At 40.7% G+C, this 22210-nt stretch overlaps 1 protein-coding gene across 14 annotated transcripts in view; it reads right to left on the bottom strand.

Moving 5' to 3' along the window:
* INPP4B (inositol polyphosphate-4-phosphatase type II B) overlaps positions 1-21035 on the bottom strand; it is a 391067-nt gene extending 370032 nt beyond the window's left edge. For 7 of the 14 annotated variants that reach the window (XM_041123453.1, XM_041123473.1, XM_030016341.2 and 4 more), the window contains exons 1-2: positions 19760-21033; positions 9095-9243 (exon numbers count right to left, since the gene is read on the bottom strand). The gene's annotated coding sequence lies outside the window, so the exon portion shown is untranslated. Of the gene's footprint in view, positions 1-9094; positions 9244-18976; positions 19181-19759 lie in introns of those variants that run through there. The other 7 variants (XM_030016394.2, XM_030016386.2, XM_030016400.2 and 4 more) reach the window with 5 other exon arrangements.
* Between the last annotated feature and the right edge of the window lie 1175 nt (positions 21036-22210).

The following is a 22210-nucleotide window of genomic DNA, read 5'->3' as shown; positions in this document are numbered from 1 at the left end:
GCCAGCAAGAAGGCTGGAGGGGCACAAGAAGTTGGGAGGAGACACAGCCAGGACAGCTGACCCAAACTGGCCAAAGGGATATTCCATACCATTTAACATCATGTCCAGTATATAAACTGGGGAAAGTTGGCCTGGGGGGGATCGCTGCTTGGGAACTAACTGGGAATCTGTCGGCGAGTGGTGAGCAATTGCATTGTGCATCATGTCTTTTGTATATTCCAATCTTTTTTTTATTATTGGCATTTTATTATGGTTATTATTATAATTATTATTTTCTTCCTTTCTGTCCTATTAAACTGTTCTTATCTCAACTCACGAGTTTTACTTTTTTTTCTTTCCCTGATTTTCTCCCCTATCCCACTGGAGGGGTGGGGGGAAGTGAGTGAGCAGCTGCATGGTGCTTAGTTGCTGGCTGGGGTTAAACCACAACAATCCCCCTTCACCCCAGGGAGAGAGGTGCTGGAAGCCAATCTGAGCATGAGGGAAGCAATTTACCCAAAGCACCTTATGCTTGGACTAATCTGAACAGCACAGAGACTGTGAGGCATCAGCTCAAAACTGACATAAATTAGAGCAATCCCAATTGAGCCTGAAGACAGAAATGTAAGTTTAATCTTCCACTGTCCCAAAATCCAGTACTGTACTTCAGATCTTGCACTCTGGAAATGATGATCAGTGCTGGGACATCTATTTAGTTAACTGAAAAAAAAGCCCTGAAGACAAAACATATCTCAGGTTTCTCAGTAACCCTGCTCTGCCTACAGCAGTGCCAGACTGACTTGTCACAGAAGACAGCTGTGTCACCAGCTGCCATGTATCAGAGGTGGGGGGACATTGTTCTAGGACATTTCATACATCTTAAGACATATCAGCAGCATTTATGCTATCCATTTATTCTAAACCAGAGCATTTAAAATACAAAAATACAGAAAGGATAGCTTATGTCCTAATGCCTACCTTGCAGTAACCATGTTTTACTACAACTCTTTGACATACCTGGCCAGACCTGAGGTTGTCTCCTTTAGGTCTGATACTGTCTGGCAGTCAGTTTGTTGTTTTTCTTACATGGCAGGCATCACTCAAGATGATTTTACTGAATGGTTTGTTCATTTATTTTGTTTGCATTTATAAGTCTTCAGGTTAAGTGAAAGGCTAAGTACAGATTCAAGCACACAGTCCATATCTATTTAAATATATGTCAAAATTTTGAAATGCTATCATACCAAAATGCTTCCATCAATCCCTTATCCGTAGGAAAGGAAATAAAAGGAGGCCTAGCTTGAGGTCAAATTTTACAGTCATTAAACAAGCACAGCTCCCACTGACAGCTGCATTCTCTCCCATTTTATTTCATTTCCATGGATGCTGATAAAACAATTAATAGATTTGACTAGTAATTTGCATATTAAAAGTAAAGGAAGAAAACCATAGTAAAGAGGTTAAAAAAAAAACAACAGTAAGTTTTGATCCCTAGATCATTGGCCCAGAAAAGTATAATTTGCCTCTTTTTATGTCATCAGGGGATTCAATCCCATGGTACCAATTCTGCCCCCTTCCTTTGTTGGGTCTGCTAAATTATGCTTCAAGGAGTGAAGACTACCAGTTCACCAGTGGCTGCTCGCAGATACATACAGATTCCCACTCAGCACTGCACTTGAGATAAATTTAACTATGGTTTGTTTTTGTTTTTTTTTAATCAAATCATGCATTTCAGTTACAGCATTAAGGAAACTGTATCGGGTAACAAGTCATCCAGTGCAATAAATACACTGCTGTCCTGTATCAACTGATTACAGAATACTCCTATCACTCTTATTTCATATGGTGGAACTCAACACTACCTGGAAAGGCTTTGCATGCTCTTCTGTCTTTCTTTTTCTGTCAGTGATAAGAAGTGCCAAAAGAAGAGCAACTATCACAAATAAGAATTTGTTATCACCTTCTCGTGGCACTGGGTTACTGGACCCAGACTAGGTGGATCCAGTACGGTCCACCTTCCAGTAAGGTCCACCTAGAGTGGGGGAAAACATGGCAACCAACCTTCATTTAAGAAGATATTCACTTTAGCAAAAAAAGTGCAAGTTAGTCATTATCATTAGATTATCTTTTATTTCATGCCTATCTACAACACAGATTTCCCAGTCTTCTGATATTCTGACAATCAAATTTTCATCTGTTTATAGAATAAAGCTTTCTCTCCATCTAACAAATTATATACCCCTAAACATTACTACTATCCAAGCGCCTCGTAACCAGTCATCCTGTCCCAGTAGGACAAGAAATCAGTCTTAGTTTTACAGATTAAGATTGCTTTATTAAGATTACTTATTCCCGTGTTGGATTGAAAAATTACAATCACTCCCCATTCTCTTAAAATGGAAAAGGGTGACTGGATTCTTTTTTTTTTTTATAATTAGGATTTTGATTATGGCCTGCACAAGATTTTTGATAGTCACAAGGTAATTTATTTGTAGACTATCCAAAATGAATTGCATTTTATTGATACACTATATTAAAATGTTTTATTTTATAGTTGAATGTCATATCTATAGAGGCATAGGAATGTAATTTGAAAACAAAGGACTACTTTTGACATGCAATTGAGAAGGTTTTTTGTTTGGGCTTTTTTTTAAAAAAAGAAAAAAAAAAAAAAAAGAGACAACAGCTATCTGTCATGCCCTGAAGTAAGCTGCACTTAAGTTTTATAAAGAAAAACAAAGGCAGAAACTAGGAGAAATACAGAAATGTCATCTTTTCCCTTGTTCTCCCAGCATTTCTGTCATTTCTCATTTTTCTGGTCTAAGAGTTTCTGAAACTGCCCAAAGGTTTGTGCAATCAACTTGCAGCTGCCCTGCTATCACCACCAAAACCAGGAGACAAGACATATAATGAGACAGTTCATCTAAACTTTGTTACTTTTCATTTGATTTCCTAAAACAACACACACAACGACACTTCAAACTTTCATCTTCTTTTTCTCATCACTGAATTAATAGAATTTGTCAGGAAAACAGCCTCAAAAACTGAGGAAGAAAACAATGAAGACAGCAAAATGAACAAAAGGACTGTCACTTCACTTCCAGCTTTCCAGGCTACCAGTGCCCATCCTTTTCATCCTTACTAAAATATTCTCATTCTGATCCTTCATACCTACCCTCTTACTTCAATTATCCCTGGCTCTCATTAAAGGAACTACATAGTCTGTCTTCCCACAAAGCTAGATTTCCACCATTTCCAACATAAGCTTTCTCTAGAAAAACCACTCTATTCCCAAATCTTTCCCTGATAAACACAGTAATTTTTTTCCATATAGAGGCAGAAATTCTCTACCTAAGGATGTACCTAAAATGCTCTTAAAGAGTTTTATGTATTTCACTAACAAAAAAAAAAAAAATTTCCAGCCAGAAACTCTATACTTTTGTGTTGAAAAGAAAAGAATTAAACCTCCTGCATTCAGTGTGAAGAATAACATTACATTTTAGGTTAAGACAGAAAACTACCACTTTTAAAGACACAAAGAACAAAGAGAAGAAATGTTGAACATATCATTTCAGTATACAGCAATACATAGTTCTAACTAGATCATTAAATAATTCTTAATGATATCACATTACAACTAAGCTGAAGAATAGGAAACTGGGCTAGTAAGCAGCTAAGAGCACAAACAAAAGTGCCCCTGCACCTCAGGGGGCAGAGGCACAGGGGAACCTGAAGAAATCTTGCCAAAAATTCTTCTTCAAAAAAAAAACCAAATTCAAACCATAACTCACAGCAAGACTTTTAATAAAACCACCAATGTGTTCTGTTTTTAATATGGATGCAGACTGAAAACTGAACACCTTAATCAAGGTTAATTTCTTGGTCTGATCTGAACCTTCTGTTCCAGGTAAGTCATCAACTATGAAGAGCAAACTGCCCTGCAGAGTGAAAATTCTTATGAGCATACATCCAGGGAGACAACTTTTCCACTACGTCCTACTTCTTCTTATGCCCTTCTGTGACTAAAGACAAGAGCTGTAAAATACCAAGTGCCAGGGACAGACCAACACAGAAGCATGAATTGTGCAAACCTAGAGTTTACTGTAGTGCTGACACAGATAAGAACTTTCAGCTTTGTGTCTCAGCATTAAGGTAATTTAAAAATCTACAAATATGGATCTTAATCTAAATTCCTTCCAACTTAGTGTTTATTTAGTTACAATGTAATGTAACTTCTGGCAGACACTTACTAAGGAAGATTTTATGCCTTATCCCTTAAGCAAAGAGCAATTAATAAACACCAAAATTCCAAAGGAACTATGAGAGATATCTTACCTATCTCATCTGAAAAGATGACTGTAAGCTATTTCTTATGACACCAAATTAAATATTAATGTTCCTTAATATTACTCTTAACATTAAGAATCCTCACATTTTAAATATTAAATCCACAACTAAAAGTAAGATTGTAAAATTACTTGCAAAAAATGTGTTAACTATGCCATGTAATAATAGGACTTTGAAGTTGAATCTAGTTGCTATTATCAAGAATCACTGCCCCACTGAGCTAGAACAGATACACATGCACACGCTCTGACTCAAAACATTTCCAAGATGATGTCAGAGAGGCACAAGGTGGTAGTACAACTAGACACAACAGGAAAACTTGTTACATACTGTTAATTTAGTGTAAGCACAGCAGCAGAAGCTTCTTATGAGAATGCTGATTTCTTCCTTTTTGGTTTCACAGGTACCTCTGGCATGCCTATGTTTTCTCCCTTGCTGTCCTGCTGGCACTGAGCTTTATATTCATTCACACATTTACACATGAGCACTCAGTTCTAGCTTTTTCCCCAACTGCAGTAAAACAGTCAGTGACTAATGCATCTACACAGACCAGTAAGAATGCCAGTAATTTGTGAAGTAATGCTATTTGCAAATACCACATCACGTACTCTGTAACAATTTAGGAAACCAAGTACAAGTAAAAATGTTATTTCAAACTGAAGTTTGGAAGTATTACATTGATTCATTCTGAATTTTTCAGTTAACGGTGATTTAAAAGTTTTAGATTTGGCAGCTCTAGTTACGGTCCAGCTCACATAAACACTCATCTTTACTTGAGCAATTGAGTCCTTCCCTGGGCAATCCAGCCATTACCATTTCCATACACTTCCCATGTGCTCATGAGAATGTTCCGCTGGTAATGCTGTAGCCACAATGGTGCAGTAACAGACAAGACAGACGAGGCGCAGGCGAAGATGGCATCCACACCACCATAAGCTGCCCAACCTAGTGCAAATAGTGTTCGCTTGATTGCACAGATGATGTACTGCTGAAGCTCACCCTGAGATGAGTGATGATTGGCCAAACCAAAACATTATTTTTAATAATCTATCTATGAATTTCTTTGAATATTTTGAAAACGTTGAAGTCCTGGACCTGGAATCATACCTACTGATACTACACTCTGTATACAGAGCTTCGAGATCTCACCTGCCTCTTCTCCCTGATCTTTCCTGTCCTTAAAAAACACATGAGCACCAATTTTCCCAATTGATGCTCTCATCCACTCACTTCTTATTCCTCAACCTTACTTACTTGGAATAGTAAATTAGAGGAGGAGGATGTCTGGCTTGATACTGTTACCCCAACCACATACAGTATTATTATATCTGGTTATGACATGCAGACTGGTAACGACAAGGATGACAGGTATTTAACAGACCATTCTGAATCCCCTAGCCAAATCCCTGGATAAATTAAGGAATAAAAATCATAGTAATGCTGTCCAGGTTAACTTATCTGCTGATTAAAGCTCCTATTCCCAGTACAGTTTTGAGGAGACCGGATGCCACAGGAGTTGGCAGAACAAATTGGATTCACGCTAATTTTGTAACACTTTCACCTTTGGGAGAAGAAGTCTCTCTCAACACAGTAACCGAGGGGAAACACAGCAAAAAAATATTCTCAGATTTTTGTATTGTAGATTAAAAAACCTCTCCACATTTCCTCCCTTCAAAAAATAATTGGTCTTTTCTTTCTTACATTGCCTAACACTGAAGAGCCATTCATTCCAAATGACAAGGAATACAAACCAGAGCTTCTTCAAGCTTCAAAATTGTTGGCTTCACAGTTGTCTAAATTCATCCCCTACTCCAATATGGCGCTGCTGGTTATGTAATGCTTCTTAAACAACAATGGATGTTCTGTGTGATTTGGAATTTGCTCTGTTATGCTAATATAAGTTAACTTTGTGATTCTCAAATGTCTATCTGCCTTTATTATGTCAATCGTAAAGTTATTTATATCTTTATTATGGACCAACACTTTTTTTTTTTTTAATACTTTTCCAGACTGTATGTTGGCTTGCTTACTATTCATTCTTTGAATGAATTTTTTGAGTAATTAAAAAATTATAAAAAAATCTCCACCGGCTGCTGTTACTAGATAAAGAAACTAATACAAAAGAGTTTTGTGTTGGGTTTTTTTCCTTGATTTTTAAATACCTAAGCATATTTTCTAATAGTCCATGTATCATTAAAACTACCATTATCCATAAATGAGATAAAATACATTTTTCTCAAAGAAAAAGCCATATCAGATTCATTGGTAGAAGTGAGAAAAAACAAACTTTAATTAGCTATGTATCATCAAGACCAACTAAGAAGTAGTTTTATACCTGTGGAGTACACAGTAAATACTAGCAGAAAGGTCATCGGGTATTTATCTTCCAATAAACAGAAGAAAATGCAATTCCTGCTACAGATCTCAGCTTTCTCCTTATTTAGAAAATGAAAATTAAATATTTTATGATAAAAAAGGAATGAAATATCAGGTAGTTAGGATAAAAAAACCCAACTTTTGCACACCATGCTATTTGTCCATTTTTAAAGTAATGCCAAAGAAAATCTAGAAAGTTCCCTTTCTAAAATGTTGCACTTATAGGCAAAGTGTTAATGTCTGTAGAAAAACTAATGGTTTTCCAACATATTTCTTTGATAAATGGGTTAACTAAATTAGATTTTTTTTTTTTTTTTTAATTAAGTTGGTCCCTTGCCTGGAGCAGCCAGAGTTGTTTACCCACAATGGCCGTGAAATTCCCTGTGTTTGATGGTTTAATTATCTCCTCCTTGCCTGGTAATTCTTTTAAGGCATTTCTTTTTTGTGTGTGTGGCATAGCAAACAAAAAGTCTCTGTCTATCTTTCTCTGTTCAATCTTATGAACTTACTTACACTTTGTGTCCCCTTCTTCACATACAATGACTTAAGTTGATGGACAAAGGCAGTGTTTATTTTAAATGTAGTATAAATTATTTTATTTATTTTCAGTTACCTGAGCCGCTGCAGTCCATGTCCTATACAGACACCTGCTACCTACAGATATTACAAGATCTGAATTTTGTTTACTCGTTTGGTTGCATCATCTGTCAGATGCAGAAAACTCTAGTGAGAAGAACATGGCAAGTTACATGCATCTCCCACCTCAATGTTAGGTCCTGGCTTACACTGTCCAATTCTGTTAGTAGTCTGGGTACGATAAGAATTAGGTCTGAAAGCTATGAATATCCTTCACAGGGCTAGGATGGGAACACCACTATCTGGACAGAAATAGAACAAGCTGAAAGATAACCATGGATGAAGAAAGAGCAAAAAAACAGTATCCCTGACTGTAATAAAAGGACAAGTTAACTCTAGTATGTCAGAGACTTTACAAGTTTTCTTCACTAATGAATGCAGGCATACTGAACACTTCTCATTAAGTTCCAAAAAAAACTATATGCACCTTTCATTAAAAAAAACAAAAAACTGACTGCTTAACAGTATGTGAGAACAGAATTTACTTTAGCTCAAAGTCTGCTTGACCAACAGTAGTTCTACATACAAAGCTTAAATTACATCTTTGTTAAGAATTGAAACAACTAAACTTGTTATTATAAGCAAATTAGAAAAAACTCAAATCTTTTTATCTCCCAAATAACCATCAAGACTAACACTATGGGACAGTTTGAAAGGCAAATCCTGATCACTGAATTACCAAATGGTTTGGGTTGGAAGGGACCTTTAAAAATCATCTAGTTCCAAATCCCCTACCATGGGCAGGGACATCTTTCACTAGATCAGGTTGGTCAAAATCCTGTCCAATCTGGCCTTGAACATTTTGAATGATGGGGCATCCACACAACTTCTCTGGGCAACCTGTTCCAGTCTCCCACCACCCTCATTGTACATAATTTCTTCCTTATGTCCAATCTACATCTACCCTCTTTCAGTTTAAAGACACTACCCCTTGTCCTGTCACTACAGGCCCTGGTAAAAAGTCTGTCTCCATCTTTGTTATAAGCCCCCTTCTTCTAAGTGTTGAAAGGCTGCAATAAGGTCTCCCTGGAGCCTTCTCCAGGCAGAACAACCCCAACTCTTTCAGCCTGTCCTCACAGAAGAGGTATTCCATCCCTCTGATCATTTTTGTGGCCATCCTCTGGACCCGCTCCAACAGGTCCACGTCTTTCCTGTTCTGAGGACTCCAGAACTGGATGCAGTACTCCAGGTGGAGTCTCACGAGAGTGAAGTAGAGGCAGAGAATCACCTCCCATGACCTGCTGGCCTTGCTGCTTTTGATGCAGACCAGAATACAACCTGCTTTTTGGGCTGCAAATGCATATTCCCAGCTCATTTCTCATTTTTCATCCAGCAGTATCCCCGTGTCCTTCTCAGCAGGGCTGCTCTCAATCAGTTCATCACCCAGTCTGTACTGATATCAGTAATTGCGCCCTGAGTTGGGTGCAGTACCTGGTCTCTTTGAACCCCATGAGGTTCCCACTGGCCCACTTTTCTCAAGCCTGACAAGGTCCCTGCAGATGGTAAAAGCTTACCATAGGTTGTCTAGATCTGAAGCTTACCATAGGATGTCTAGAAAGGAGGCATTAGAGACCTTGCGAGGCCAGGACATCATGCCAGGCAGGCAAAAGAAAAAGGAAACCAGGAAATAGATAGGAAAGTCTGACTTCTATGCTTCGCATTGCATGAACAACACAGAAGACAAAGAACAGGGCACATTATCGTGGCTAATACAAATAGTAAAAGAGAACCAGAAATGTTTCATCAAGATACTTACAAATCCAAATTAAAGACACTGAAGATTCTGATGTTCTCTGGGACCCAAACGCACCCTGTTGCATTCCTGCCTCATAAAGGGAGTCAGTCTCACATGCGAACATTAAGGAGGGAGTCAACTCGTCGTCTCCTCATATACACAGAAGTTCTCTAAACATAAACAGGGACAAAACAACCTTTGAGGTAAGATGGAAAGTGGCCAAGCACACAAAGACTTAACTTCATTGTTAAATGATTCAGGAAAGCTGCAACACTGAGACTGTTCATGGCATATTCCTTCACTTCCCATCTGCTAGGAAAATTTCTACTAGGCCTGATGTTTTTATGACTCCCCAGAGGTTCCCTGCTCTGCAGACACTAGCTCTCCTCCAGTTTCTCACTGCCATTCTAACAGAGGCACATCTTACCTTGCTTGTTCAAGGTATCAGTACATTTGATCAAAATCCATGTCTTAGCCTCTGCCCAATGAGTGCTTTCAAGATGGGACCTATACTTCCTTCCAAGATGCCAGCACTTCTGTGTCTCTGACTATCCTGTCCCTTCCATTCATTTCCAGAATCAACACAAGAGGGGCTATGTTACTAATAATTTTTAACATGTAGTTTATAAATTAAGCAAAGAAAACTTTTTTAGAAAATAAAACCCAAGATCTTACAGAACGCTTCCTTGAGCTTCAGTAAACTTACAGCACTGCAAATGGGGTCAGAATCTGCTCCCATCATTTAGGAGAGGTAAGAGACATGTGACATTGCTGACTATCCAACAAAGGCTCTTTTGAATTATTTACTACAGCTGAACTAACAAATCATCTGGATGTAAAGCTGCAACACTGCTCCAAATACAGAAATGAAAAACTAGAGTCATAACTGACAGGCTGGTATTGTCTTATAAAATTGCTTGTAGATATATCTTCTGCTATGTTTTCAACATTCTTGCACTTCGTAATTCAATTTTCATAAAAATATTTCTACCTTAACCTTCAAACTATAGTGGGAGACATTGCTCTTTCAGAACACAAAAATAGATTCTCAAAGCTGATGTTTTTCAGTACTTAGGAAGTATCTGACAAGAACACAATTCCCACAGACGTGGGCTAGATCTTCACCGTATTTTACGTAAAATAGGCAAAAGGTGCATATGTTTTGGGGTGTTTTGGTTCCACCACCCCCACCCCCCGCAACTGGAACAGTTCATGAGGACAAAGCTATTCATTATTTTTGTATTTACAAAAAGAGGTAGCCACAAACCTCAGGTAAAATTCCACTTTACCTGCACTATGTTGTTTTGATGAACTAGATCAGACAGAGGAGAAAAAAAATAGATCACTGCTTCAGGCAAAATGCCGAAGCATGTCATTCTATTGTAACATACCAAAATTGATTACTAAGGTAATTTTAGTGCACTGAAAATGAATAACCATAATTTTTCTTTTGAAAAAGAGTACAGTTTTTCTGTGTTCTCTTGTTGATATAGATCTTCATAAATATTCATAGATAACTCTAGGACACCTCATTAGCAAGCTGTTCAACAAGTTGAGCAAGTGCTGAATTAGGTATTTTAAATAATTATTATAAATGGAATTATACTTCCTATAGTAACATGGAAACAATTGTAGCATGGTTTTTAGTGGAACATCAGATTTATTTAAATATGATAGGCAACAAATGCTACCACCTGGAAGAAGACTGCAAGGTTTGGCTGTACTAGAAAAGTAGGTGACTCCAGAAGGGTTAGCTTCCCTTTGTCCCCACTGTTCAGGTAAGAAGTCACTTGTTCCCAGGAGCTATGGAGGCTCTCCCTGATTTGCTTAATCTGGGACCCAAGATCAGCATCAGTAATTCCTCCAATTTGCACCCATGACCACAGGTAACAGACAAGAAAGCTGTATCTGCAACTGGCAACTGAACGACCTGTGGTAACAGAAACAGAGGAATTTTTCTCCTACATGTGCAAAAAAGTAAATAAAGTTTTTACCTTCCTTGTAACATCGTATTACCAAGAACGGTAAGCATAGAGGGTTACTTTGGTAGTCTAATTGCATCTTTGATGACGCAGCCTACTGTGGGCATGATATACTCAGGAGCATCCCAAACACTTAGACAGCCACAAGACCCATTCTCGGGAGTAAAGTTTCAGAGAACAAGCTGGTAGACCTCAAACGATAGCCACGTGCTAGCCCAGAACATAAATATCAAGAAATTGGGTGACCAACCTCCAGGTTGGGGGGTGAGGGTGGGAAGAAAAGAAAATAAGACTGATATCGTCACATCTGCACAGATCAAGGCTCTTCAGCCTTTATGAAACACAGTCCCAAATAGGGCAAAGGGATTTCAGTTGCCCCATGATCATGATTGGAAGCGAGAGCATTGGACACCAGATCAGACAGTTTATTTCCGGAATACTTTTTATATGGGTCTAAAATAAACTGCCATTTAATCTTGCCTCGGTCCTTTCACCCTGTGAGTCAGTCAGTCACTTCTCACAGTACATTTTTGTCAGAGACCTGCTCTGTCACTTTCCCACACATCTTTAGATCAGTCTTCAGCTGCAAATTGTAGGACAACCCCTATTCACATTAATATGGGCATCCACAATCATTTTTTTGAATAAACTGGTGTTTAACATGTTTTTTCTTTTGTGCAAGGTTACCACAGTTTGCCATTCAATTAAGAATGCTAATCAAAACAAAACAAACAAAAAAAATTATGTGTGAATGCCGAACCAAAAAGATCTGAACTGAGACGTGGTATCTGAATTTACACTTGGAGTTCAAGCAACAACTAAGATTCTGAGCTGCCAAGGAGAATTTACACAAGGTTTCCATTGCTGCTATCTATGAGTGATAGAAGTTAAAGCTGAATTTTCAAAAGACTACATAAACATAGAGGGACACTACTTACTGTGTCCCTCAAACAGCCATATACACACATCCAGTATGTCTCCAAGCATAGGTTTACTGGGACATCTACATTTTCTGCTGTTAAATCTTTCACATTATCTTCAAAATACTGATATTACAGGTATCAATGGTACCTAACATTTTCTTCTGTGAAAAGCATTCTAGTAGTAGCAGAAAAGCAAAGAAAGGGAAGTGTTACTTCCTCGCTAAACACTCCTACTGTTTTATAGTACTTTTGTATCTTCTGCTTAAAAGGAGACATTACCAGAAGTTGGGATTTTGTGCAATATTCTTTCCTCAAACAAATTCCGCATGTCATGACGTATATCTTAAGCATGTACAGTCTTCCTAATTTACCACCAGATTGATTACTGATCAATTTTAGTGCAAAGTACTACATATATTTACATGTATATTTCGACAGCCTGAGTACATTTAATAATCCCAGCATGTGGATAGCTTTGCTTTTTCCAATATGCAGCTCCAAAGAAGCTATTGTGACCAGGCTTTTCATTTTTGTCAGAGAAAGAAAATCCAATTTATAAAAACTTAAAGCTTTCACGGTGTTACATCAAACTGCTTTCTAATTTCACTTGCAAATATATAACAAAGCAGTTCAACAACTACATGCACAACCTTTATAGGCTGGGTCCTCTAAGCCCTCTTGCTTTTTATGCTTTAGTAGGGAAATCTATCTCTAGACTATCGCATCCTGATGGTACAGAAACTGATTTAAAGGTTTCTTGTAAATGTTATTTTCTCCACCTTAATCAGAATTTTTGTATAATCAGACACTGCTAAAGCAAAACTTTGAAAGCACTCCAAGGTATACTAACAAAGGATGTACTTTGCTCACAAACAGCCATCCTAACTCCCATTCTCACTGAAGCACCCTTGCAGTGCTTGAATACATTAAGATGTGTTTGAGCTTTATGAAGCTCATACATCATACCGTCTTTAAAAAGAGTGACATCACAGCAACTGGATTTATATATATCACTTCACACACACAGACACCTTCTGTAAGGGACAGACAATAAACTGTAACAGTACATGCAATTTAACATCAGTAATTTGCCCTAGAGATTATGTACAGTTTAACTTATTTTATTTTAAAAAAACCAACATATACGTACCAGATCATCCTATGTAAATGATAAATGGCCATCATACAGCTATAATATATTAAAATGACATCTCACCCATTGTTGTTTTATCAGTTGATAGCTTTTGTGCTACAGTTTTAAAATATATATCTCAAATAACATTTTCAAAAATACATGTGGTTTTCCTAACCAATAAATAACTACAAACACAAGCTAACCAAGATTAAACTGTAGGCTGAATTTACAGTATGCCAGCTATCTTACAGTAACTGCCCAAACATACTCTCTTACTCAAACAATGTAAACTCAAGACAAAATTAGATCATGAAAAATAAGGGACCTCATACTTAACAGGAGTACATACAGTAAAAATATGCTTGTCTATGAACTGAGCCATAAGTGTGGCAGCTTCTACTGGGTTTGCTAAGAATTCCAAATGTCTTAAGGCTTCTTCATATTTTACACTGCCATCTAGTGTAGGCTATACTCATACATTCCAAGCTTCCAACTATCAGCACCTGAGGTACCCAAAACCAAAAAAACCTCCATAAGAATAGCAGCCACCACTTCTGTTTGTATTACTTGGAAGCTATCAATTCCTAGAAGGAAAAGACTACACTAGCCAGCTGAAACAAAATACCAAAACTTAAAGCTATCTGACACCAACAGTGGGAAAGCCAAAAAAAAATTCCTAGATACAACAATTAAGAATGTTATACATATATTTTTAACTCAGTGGCTAAACAATCATCAGATATGATTCATTTGGAAAAATGTTTAATGTAGATTCACCAAGTGAAAACGTAATTAAAGCAGGCTAAGCATCTGCTTGTATAGAAACTACAAGTCAAATTAAACTATTCCTCAATGGCAGGTCTAAACTGAGAATGCTTATTTCAATGTATTTTTTTTTTAAACCCGGTGTTTCTTCATCAATTACATGCTCTTATCTTTATTCCAAGGTATAATCACTGGATCACCACCTGATAAGCCTGATCACACTGCTCCTGTGGAAAGAGCTGTTGTGCAGGTCTCCAGGAAAGTTTGCTTTACGATCGACTTCACCCACAGAGGCAACATTGTCATCTTTATCATTTCCAGCTAACACAGTGAGGCTACGCCACATGGCCGTTCCACAAAAGCCATGCGAATTGTGTGTTACAACAGACAGTAACACAGAAATTCCATATATAGTGTAGCTCTATAGCTGCCTTTTGGAGGAGGGGAGCAAACAAACAAACAAACAAGAAAACCAACCCCACACACTTACTTGGCTAAAGCAATAAAGCACTTTTCATACACAGTCCAACTTTTAGATTATTAATTTGAAAAAATAAAGATCTTCTCATCAATTTAAAGTATATTTTTAAAACTATAAAAATAGCAGACTGACGTTATTCTGAATGTCAAATGCAGTATCTCCTACTCTGTGTACCAAATTCTGTTCTCATTTACAGGATAAACTGGAATAACCCATTAAAGAGATTTATTCCAAAATTATGTCACTATAGCAGTGAAAGTAATTTCATCCTATAAAACTCAGTTCTACTAATACCTGTTTTCTTTAGCCATTTACACATACACAAAGCAAACAAAATCCAGGCAGAGCAGTGATGTTACTGCTGTAATAGAAACACTGTACAATACCAAAGTGTTGATGCATTCTGCTTAATGATCCGTTTGCACAGCAGTAAATATACAAGATACCAAGTCCCATTTAGCACCTAGACTTTTATACCCATTTTCATGCGTTTGAGTCATTTTTGTAACAGAAATGTGCACCCTAGGTTCAGTGCATCTTACTAGCATTGCTATAATACGCTAAGATCATGGTTTATAAATAAACAAACAATACAAAAACCTGATGGTACATGAAAAACTGTCAGAATACAATAAAAGCTTATTTCCCACAAGACTTTCTCCCTCTTAATTGTGCATTACACATCCACCTCTTACAATTACAATAGAAAAGGAGTCTTTTTAGTGCCTCATATTAAAAGATTTCACTCTATTTGCCAAATTAGTGTTTTTGCAGCAAGCAAGGAAGTCCTATTGACAAGTATACAGCTAACAGAATTAAAGAAATTGATACAAATGAAAGTGTTTTAGTTACATATATATGGTAAGTTTAAGAGAAAATGCTCCCCAGACAGACTTAGCCCAGGTTGACTTTACTACTGTACTCTGGGTAAGTTTTCACTGAGGTCACAGTATAGGGTAAAATTTCACAGAAACAGGATACACAATGAAAGGAAAAACATCCACCAAAAAAACCACCGATGGATTTGATTTTTAATGCCATGGCACATAGTTAACAAAGCACAAACTCAGCCTGTCAAAGAAATGAACTTGATAAACAGCATCACATTTAACAACTTTGACACCGTACTATGTCAAGTAAGCACCTTTAGCTTGCGTTGACTTCCGTATTTTCATTAAATAGAGCATTCTTCAACATTAAAAACAATCTAAAGGAACCTACAGGGCAAATTCACTGACAAACAGGAAGAAGCAGCTTAGTTTGTCAAGCTGAGGCAAAAAGCCTATTAGCATCCTAACCTATGAAAAGCAGTATTAAACCTCCTGTGCAGCTACAGAGTTGAAACTACTGTAAACAGAAGAACTGTCCTGCTCAGTCTCTTCTGGGTTCAGAAGGGTGGTAAGTTCTACAGAACTTGGATCTAAAACACCTTAGAAGCAGAAATAATTCTACATTTTTAAATAGCCCCGCTAAAGATACTGACATCAAACAATTTAAAACCCATTGCTGAAACACGTAAGCAAACTTTATAATAAACTTGAAAAATCTATAGAGTAAGCGAATACAATTTGTTCTATTCATTCCCTCTTAAAAGACAAATTAATAAACGTACCATGTACAGCGTAAGATGTCCACTTCCTTTTCAGTATGTTATCTCAGTATACCTTGCCAAAAAGGTACACAAGACTTGGAAGACAGACAATGTATCCTGTCTCCTGGAAGCAATTTTCATAGTAGAATGCATTGTATAAATCCGATTTGCTGTTTCAGATTCTGCCCATCTTTAGTTAACTTATGATAACATGAGAAATGGGAAAAAAAACTCTTCCCTGAAATGATCTGCTACTGACCTGGACATATTAACTGAACCTACCTTTGCAGATTATGGGGAAAATAAACTAAAGAATCCTCCATCATTAATTTTTTTTTTTCCTCTTCTTAATATTCAGCTGGCAAGCAGTTAATACAGTCTTCCAAACAGCAGGAAACTGAAATTCACAAACCTCAACTCCTTTTTAGAATTGCCAGCATGGATTTTGTATCAAGACGAGCAAGTCTTTTTAATTAAAATCCTCTATCACTATGAAGACATCTATGAGCTAAAGTCCAGCACCCCACTCAAACCTTGCGCAATCCAGCTGGCCTTTCAAGGTTTGTCTCAGGTTTTCTGTAACAGATCAACTATTCATGACAGGAGAGCCTGATAAGCTAAGTGAACAGATCCTTATCTGGCAGAGTTAAAGAAGAATTAAGCATTCCTTAAAAAAAAAAAAAAAAATTCTTAAGGGCTACTCCTAAAGAACAAGATGGAGAATCTGGGACAAAACTGTAGCAAGATTGCCAGGTTCGCCGGCGAAATCAGGAAGCACGGGGAGGGCTCCTAAACCCAGGGTAAGTAGTAGTCAAGACCAAAGGCTTGGTGAGGCCAGGACTGCCAAGCCTCCCCAAATAACATTTCAGCCTTCCATCCACCTGGTGTTTTGACAGGTGAAGTTAAATTCCCAAGTTATTTTAAAAAGCCAAGGAAAAGTATTTCATAGAATTTGATTTATATCAGTCAAGATTACTTTGGAAGAAGGAAGCCTTCCTTGAAAGTGTGATAAATAATATTCGCTGTTCATCAACGGTAACAATATAATGTAATACAAAAGATTTAATAAGCAAAACAAAACTAGCCCTTCCTAAAGATTTCCATCAATCAGAGCATTTGGCATACAGGAAAGGTTATGAAAATATAAATTAGGGAAAGAAATGTAGCTAACTGCCCAACTGTTTAAGAAAGCTAGTTCAAGTTATCATAAATTTTAAAGAACCGTTAGTGTTGGGAGTAATTTTCCGCCTTTCAGTTTGCCTCTTAGCAAACTATCTTACTTTCTCCTGTAAATCTGTTACATAAATCCAAGAAGTATTGTTTTCATATTTCTCTGCAGAAGTCATATGCTAAAAATATATATCCTTAACAAGCTAAATAATTCAGCAGACATATCAATCCCACTACTTTTTCCTCAAAATTCACAGTGAATTTAAGCCTAGGCCTATTCGAACAATTACTTCACCTGCAGACTGTCTCACAACCTCCACATCTTACTGTCAACTAGCAGCGCTGTCCTCCACAGGCTGACTTCGATGCTCCAGGCAGATCTTCTGCTCCTGGGTTTTTTTGTTGGTTGGTTTTGTGGTTGTTTGTTGGTTTTGTTTTTTTTTTTTGGGGGGGGGGGGGGGGGGGGGCTGGGGGGGGGTGGTGGTGGCCTTCTTGCAGTACAGTAGACTTGCAGGTGCTAAGCACAGTATTAATCATGCATTTTGATTCACAAAACCTTCACCTAATGTTGTGAAATCTTCAGGTCAGATCAGAAGATAAAGAGATGGTCATAAAGGAGGATCTGTTAGGAGGCACCTGGATACACCTGCTCAAACTGATATACCTTAGCCTGAGGAAGACAGAATTCTTTGATCAAAAAGAGCTAAGGCAGCCTCCTGGATAAGTCTCTCCAGAGAAACCAGAGCAAAAGAAAGATCAGCAGCACTTGCAAGGTTTGAGGAACCCATGGAGAACTGGAACTTGAAGCTTTAGGTAGTCCAAGAGATCCAGTAAAAGAAAAGCTTTCTTTTAAAGAAAGATTTAATCTTATCTTAAGCACTGCAGAAACTCTCTCAGAAAGCAGAAGAAAAAAAGCAAAAATAGGGCTCTGAAGTAGTAACACTGCCACATGCTCCCACTAATGTCATCAGAGCTGTAAAAATCTCACAGGACTAATTTCTGCTCATATTAATCTTGTGACTTGTATCTTAATCTTAGTGGAATTATCAGAATGTGTGAAGTAAACAGCATTCAGTCCTGCATGGATAGTTACAGTAATGAGGACTTACATGCACAAACCCCATCAAATATACAGGTTCACAGAACAAAAAAAACCAAAACCAACAAAACAACTAAGATAATGCAGGACTTTAAAGCTGGTTCAAATTTAATCAGGTAAAATAAAAATAACATTTAAAAAAATAATAAATGACTGGAACACTGCCTTTTTAAAGACTACTATCAAACTTGTAAATACTTACCCAAATATAAGAAGTTTTGTTAGTAACCAATTATTTATATAAACTCTTGCCTTGATACAGACTGAGAAACATTTTCCCCCATCGTTCTTGCTATGTAGACGACATTTAAATATAGAGGGTGCCCGTAAACCAGTGAAGACTGAAAATTAGTCTTGCTTTTGAGATTCAAAGCCAGATTTAAATGGCATATACATGGCCTGATTTCAGTATATCTATTTTAACACATCATTAATGGGTAAATAAACAAGCAAATTTCTTCTGACGAGCAAGAGAAATGGAAACATAATTACGCATCAGATGAAAACATAGCTCCACAAAGACTTCATCCTATAATTTTTATTTCAGATAAGGCACCGGGTTAGCTTCGGGGACCAGGCTAGCGGACAGCACAAGCTCTGCCATCCACGCTTCAAAATCTGTATGTCATTTTGGGGAAAAGAAAATAGAGCTCCGCTTGATCACAGTCCAGAAATGAAATATCATCCCCCATCCCCCGCTTTTCTGGCCGATACAATTTCAAGTTACAACTCCGCTCAACTTATCTATATGTAATACCTTTCTTGTGGTTTCCATCACATTTCGGCAGACGCTGTTATTTGCAAGATGGGGATGGGTGTCCTAGAGCTCAATTACTCTACCAAATTAACCCCTTCGCGGCATCTACGGAGCCTGCTACCCGCTACCCGCATCAGCCAAGTACCCCCAACTTTCGAACGTGACAGAAACCCGCTACAAATCAGGTCCTCAAGCTCCCCCCCCCCCCCCCCCACCGCCCCTTCAGAGGAGGAACGGCTGCAGCTGCGCGGGGGGCGGCCAGCCGCCGCGCCGCGGCCAAGGCGGCACCGAGGCTTCCCGGCGGACAACGCCGCCGACCCCGACGGGAGAAAGTAGGAGAAATCCCCAGCGGGTCTTAGCTGGAAGTTGCTTCGGCAGCCCGGGTCCCTCCGCGATCCACGGAGAGCGGCGGCGGCGGCGGGCCGGGGTCCCTGGGGCGGCCGGGCCGCCTCCCTTCCCTCAGCCCCGGCCCTGAGGGGGGGCGCGGCGCCCGCCCCGGAGGCGGGAGAGCGGCAGCCGCCCCTCAGCGGACCTCCCGGCCGGATCGCCGGGCTGCGGCGGCCCCCGACAAGAGCGCCTTAGCCTTCTGCCGGGGCTGCGCACGCCTTGCGGGCTGTAACCTTAAGAAACTTGATAAGGGAATAAAAGGGAGGGACTTCGGCGGCACCGATTCCCGGCTTTTAATCTCTCCTGACGCGCCGGAGCCGGTGGGGAAACAAGGAAACAAAACCCTCGCCAGCGCAATGAGCCCCCCGCGCCCCGCCCGCCCCGAGCGGCGGTTACCTGCCTGGCAGCTGGGCGGGCGACCGACCGACCGACCGACCGCCCGGCGGGGCGACCGGCGCAGCACTTTCCTCGGCTGCGTGCGTGTGCGGTTGGGTGGCTGGCGAGCCTGCTATTTATAGTCCGGAGCCTCCAGCAGCGCGACGGCGAGAGGAAATAAAGGGCTGAGCGCGCCGGGCAGCCAGAGCCGAGCCTGCCCGCCCGCCGCCCCAGGGAGGGCGAGTTGCGGCTGGCGCTCGCCGCGGGCACCGGCGCTCCTGCCCCCCCCACGCCCGCCGGCGCCGCCCTCGGACGAGTCTCCTCCCAATGTCACCGCAGCCCGGCGGCGGCTCCCCGGCTCGGCGGCGGCCCCGCAGGTAGCGCCCCTGAGCCCGCGGCGAGGCGGAGTGGCGGGAGCTGCGAGCTGCCTCCTCCGCCTCTCTGGCAGCCCTGCGGCCGGCAGGCAGCGCGGCTCGGCTCGGTTCAGCCGCGCAGAGGTGACCCGCTACTGCTGCTGCTGGAGGAGGCGAGACCGACACTGGGGTGTGGGAGGGAGAAGCCGCCGCTTGCCATTCACCTCCTGCCGCCCAGAGGGAGCCCGGCCTCCGCGGCCGCCTCTGCCGAGTGCCGGGGGCTGAGAGGCGGCGGCGGGAGCCCGCCCGGCCCGAGGGGACGGTCGGATGAGGCGGGGGGGGGGGGGGGGGCGGGGGGTGTCCCTCCCGGTGGGGTCGACGCTGAGCCCGGGCTGACAGGCTCCTGACCGGCATCTCCTCCCCCGAGCTGGAAAACCCTGGGCACGGTCACTCAGGGGAACGCAGCATGACCGGGGGGGACATTATTAGTCACGTCCCCCTCTGTGAGCTGGAAACAGGGGCTCCCTAGGAGGCGAGCGATCGGCTTCTCGGCCCCGCCGGGCTGGGTTCCTTCGAGCTTCGAAAGTTCGGGAGTGGGCGATGAGGGAAGCCCCTTCCTGTCAGCGAGGGGGGTGGGAGGGCTTCACCTAGCCTCCGGCCGGCGCCGCCGCTCCAGAAAGTGCCGATGGCCTCCAAAAACCGGGCCTTTGACCCGCCGGGAGCCGCAGCCCCCTCGTTCCAGCTCCGTGGGAGCACCGCGGGCACTCGCCGGCGCCCGGGGACAGACGGCGGTGAGGCGAGGTGCGGGGACGCTTTCAGCGCTCTGCTCCTTGTCAGTAGATGACCTTGCATCGAAGCTATGCCGGGCTTTGCCTGGTCAATCCGACTTCCTCACGACAAGCCACCTCAGGAGGCCCTGATGGCGGAGCTGACCCCTCCAGCCCACGCGAAGCTCAGCTAGGAAACGCCGCGTCTCTGGAACGTCGTCTGAAAATTGGTTTAGTGTGTAAGGCAACAGAGGAATTAAGAAAAGTAATTTCTAATGCATCTTACTCGCTTGATAATAATCTTCATATAATGCAGTTTTTTATTTCTCTTGTAGTTAAATAAATTCCGGTATTTCAAACTTCAGTTAATCCTATTGAGACTACTTGTGTGATATAGCAGGACACGGCCTGGGATTTGAGCTGCGTAAGCAACTCCTACACCATCACGCACAAAACAACTGAAGTTAATACAGATTAGATAGCTACTTTAGCCTACTCAATAGCATTTGTTACAGGGTTGGATTTGGGCGTTTCCGATCTTGTAATAGCAGTCATCTGCAAGGTAGCAGGACAAAGCCTGACAATGATCTGTGCAAAGCAAGACTGATTTAGCCTCAAGAGCTTGAGGTGAAAACAAAGTTATACAGAGAGACAAAGTTGGGAGCAGAGGGGAGCTAACTGAATACTTGCGTTATAAGTGACGTAAAAATTGAAAGGAAAACCCTGAGAAGGCACAAGAGAGAGAGGTTTGGCCTTGTCCAAACACTTGAACACAAGAAGGAATACACAAAAACCTAGCTTGACGGAACTACCCGTTTAGGTAAACCTACTCATGCATAAATGTTTGCAGATCAGGCTCGTATTGAACAAATCACTGTAACGAAGTGAAACTGCCTTCTACATTCAGAGATTAATCTCTCGAGTACCTCTTGCAAACAATATTTTGCTTCTCACAACAGGAATTTCTTCATAGTCTTCCTTCTTGTTCAATTTTTAGTGTTCCGTAGCATAACACATAGCAGAAAACATCCTGCCAGCATGGGAATCGGTACCAGCAGATTCATAGTGCCACCAATGAAAATCCAGCTTGTGAACACAGAACTCACGAAACTTAGCTACATGTAATTCAGTAGCATAGGGTGTTTCTGTCTCTGTGCTCCCTTAGGAACTGACTACTACTCAGGTTTAGTCTGCCGTTTACTTTTCAAATGAAAGCAATCCCAAGCTCTTAGATGTGTTCAGAACTGAGGACAAAGTCTGCAAAATTGATGTCCTGTTAGATTTGGAAGGAATTGCTATGAGAGCGCCTGCTTACTTATTTCAATAATGAAACCTTAAACACATATAGAACT

The sequence above is a fragment of the Aquila chrysaetos genome, chromosome 1 (genome assembly GCF_900496995.4).
Source record: "Aquila chrysaetos chrysaetos chromosome 1, bAquChr1.4, whole genome shotgun sequence".
In the NCBI taxonomy this organism is placed as follows: domain Eukaryota; kingdom Metazoa; phylum Chordata; class Aves; order Accipitriformes; family Accipitridae; genus Aquila; species Aquila chrysaetos.
Note: the sequence above shows the minus strand (reverse complement) of the source record. Positions and strands in the feature narration are given on the sequence as shown.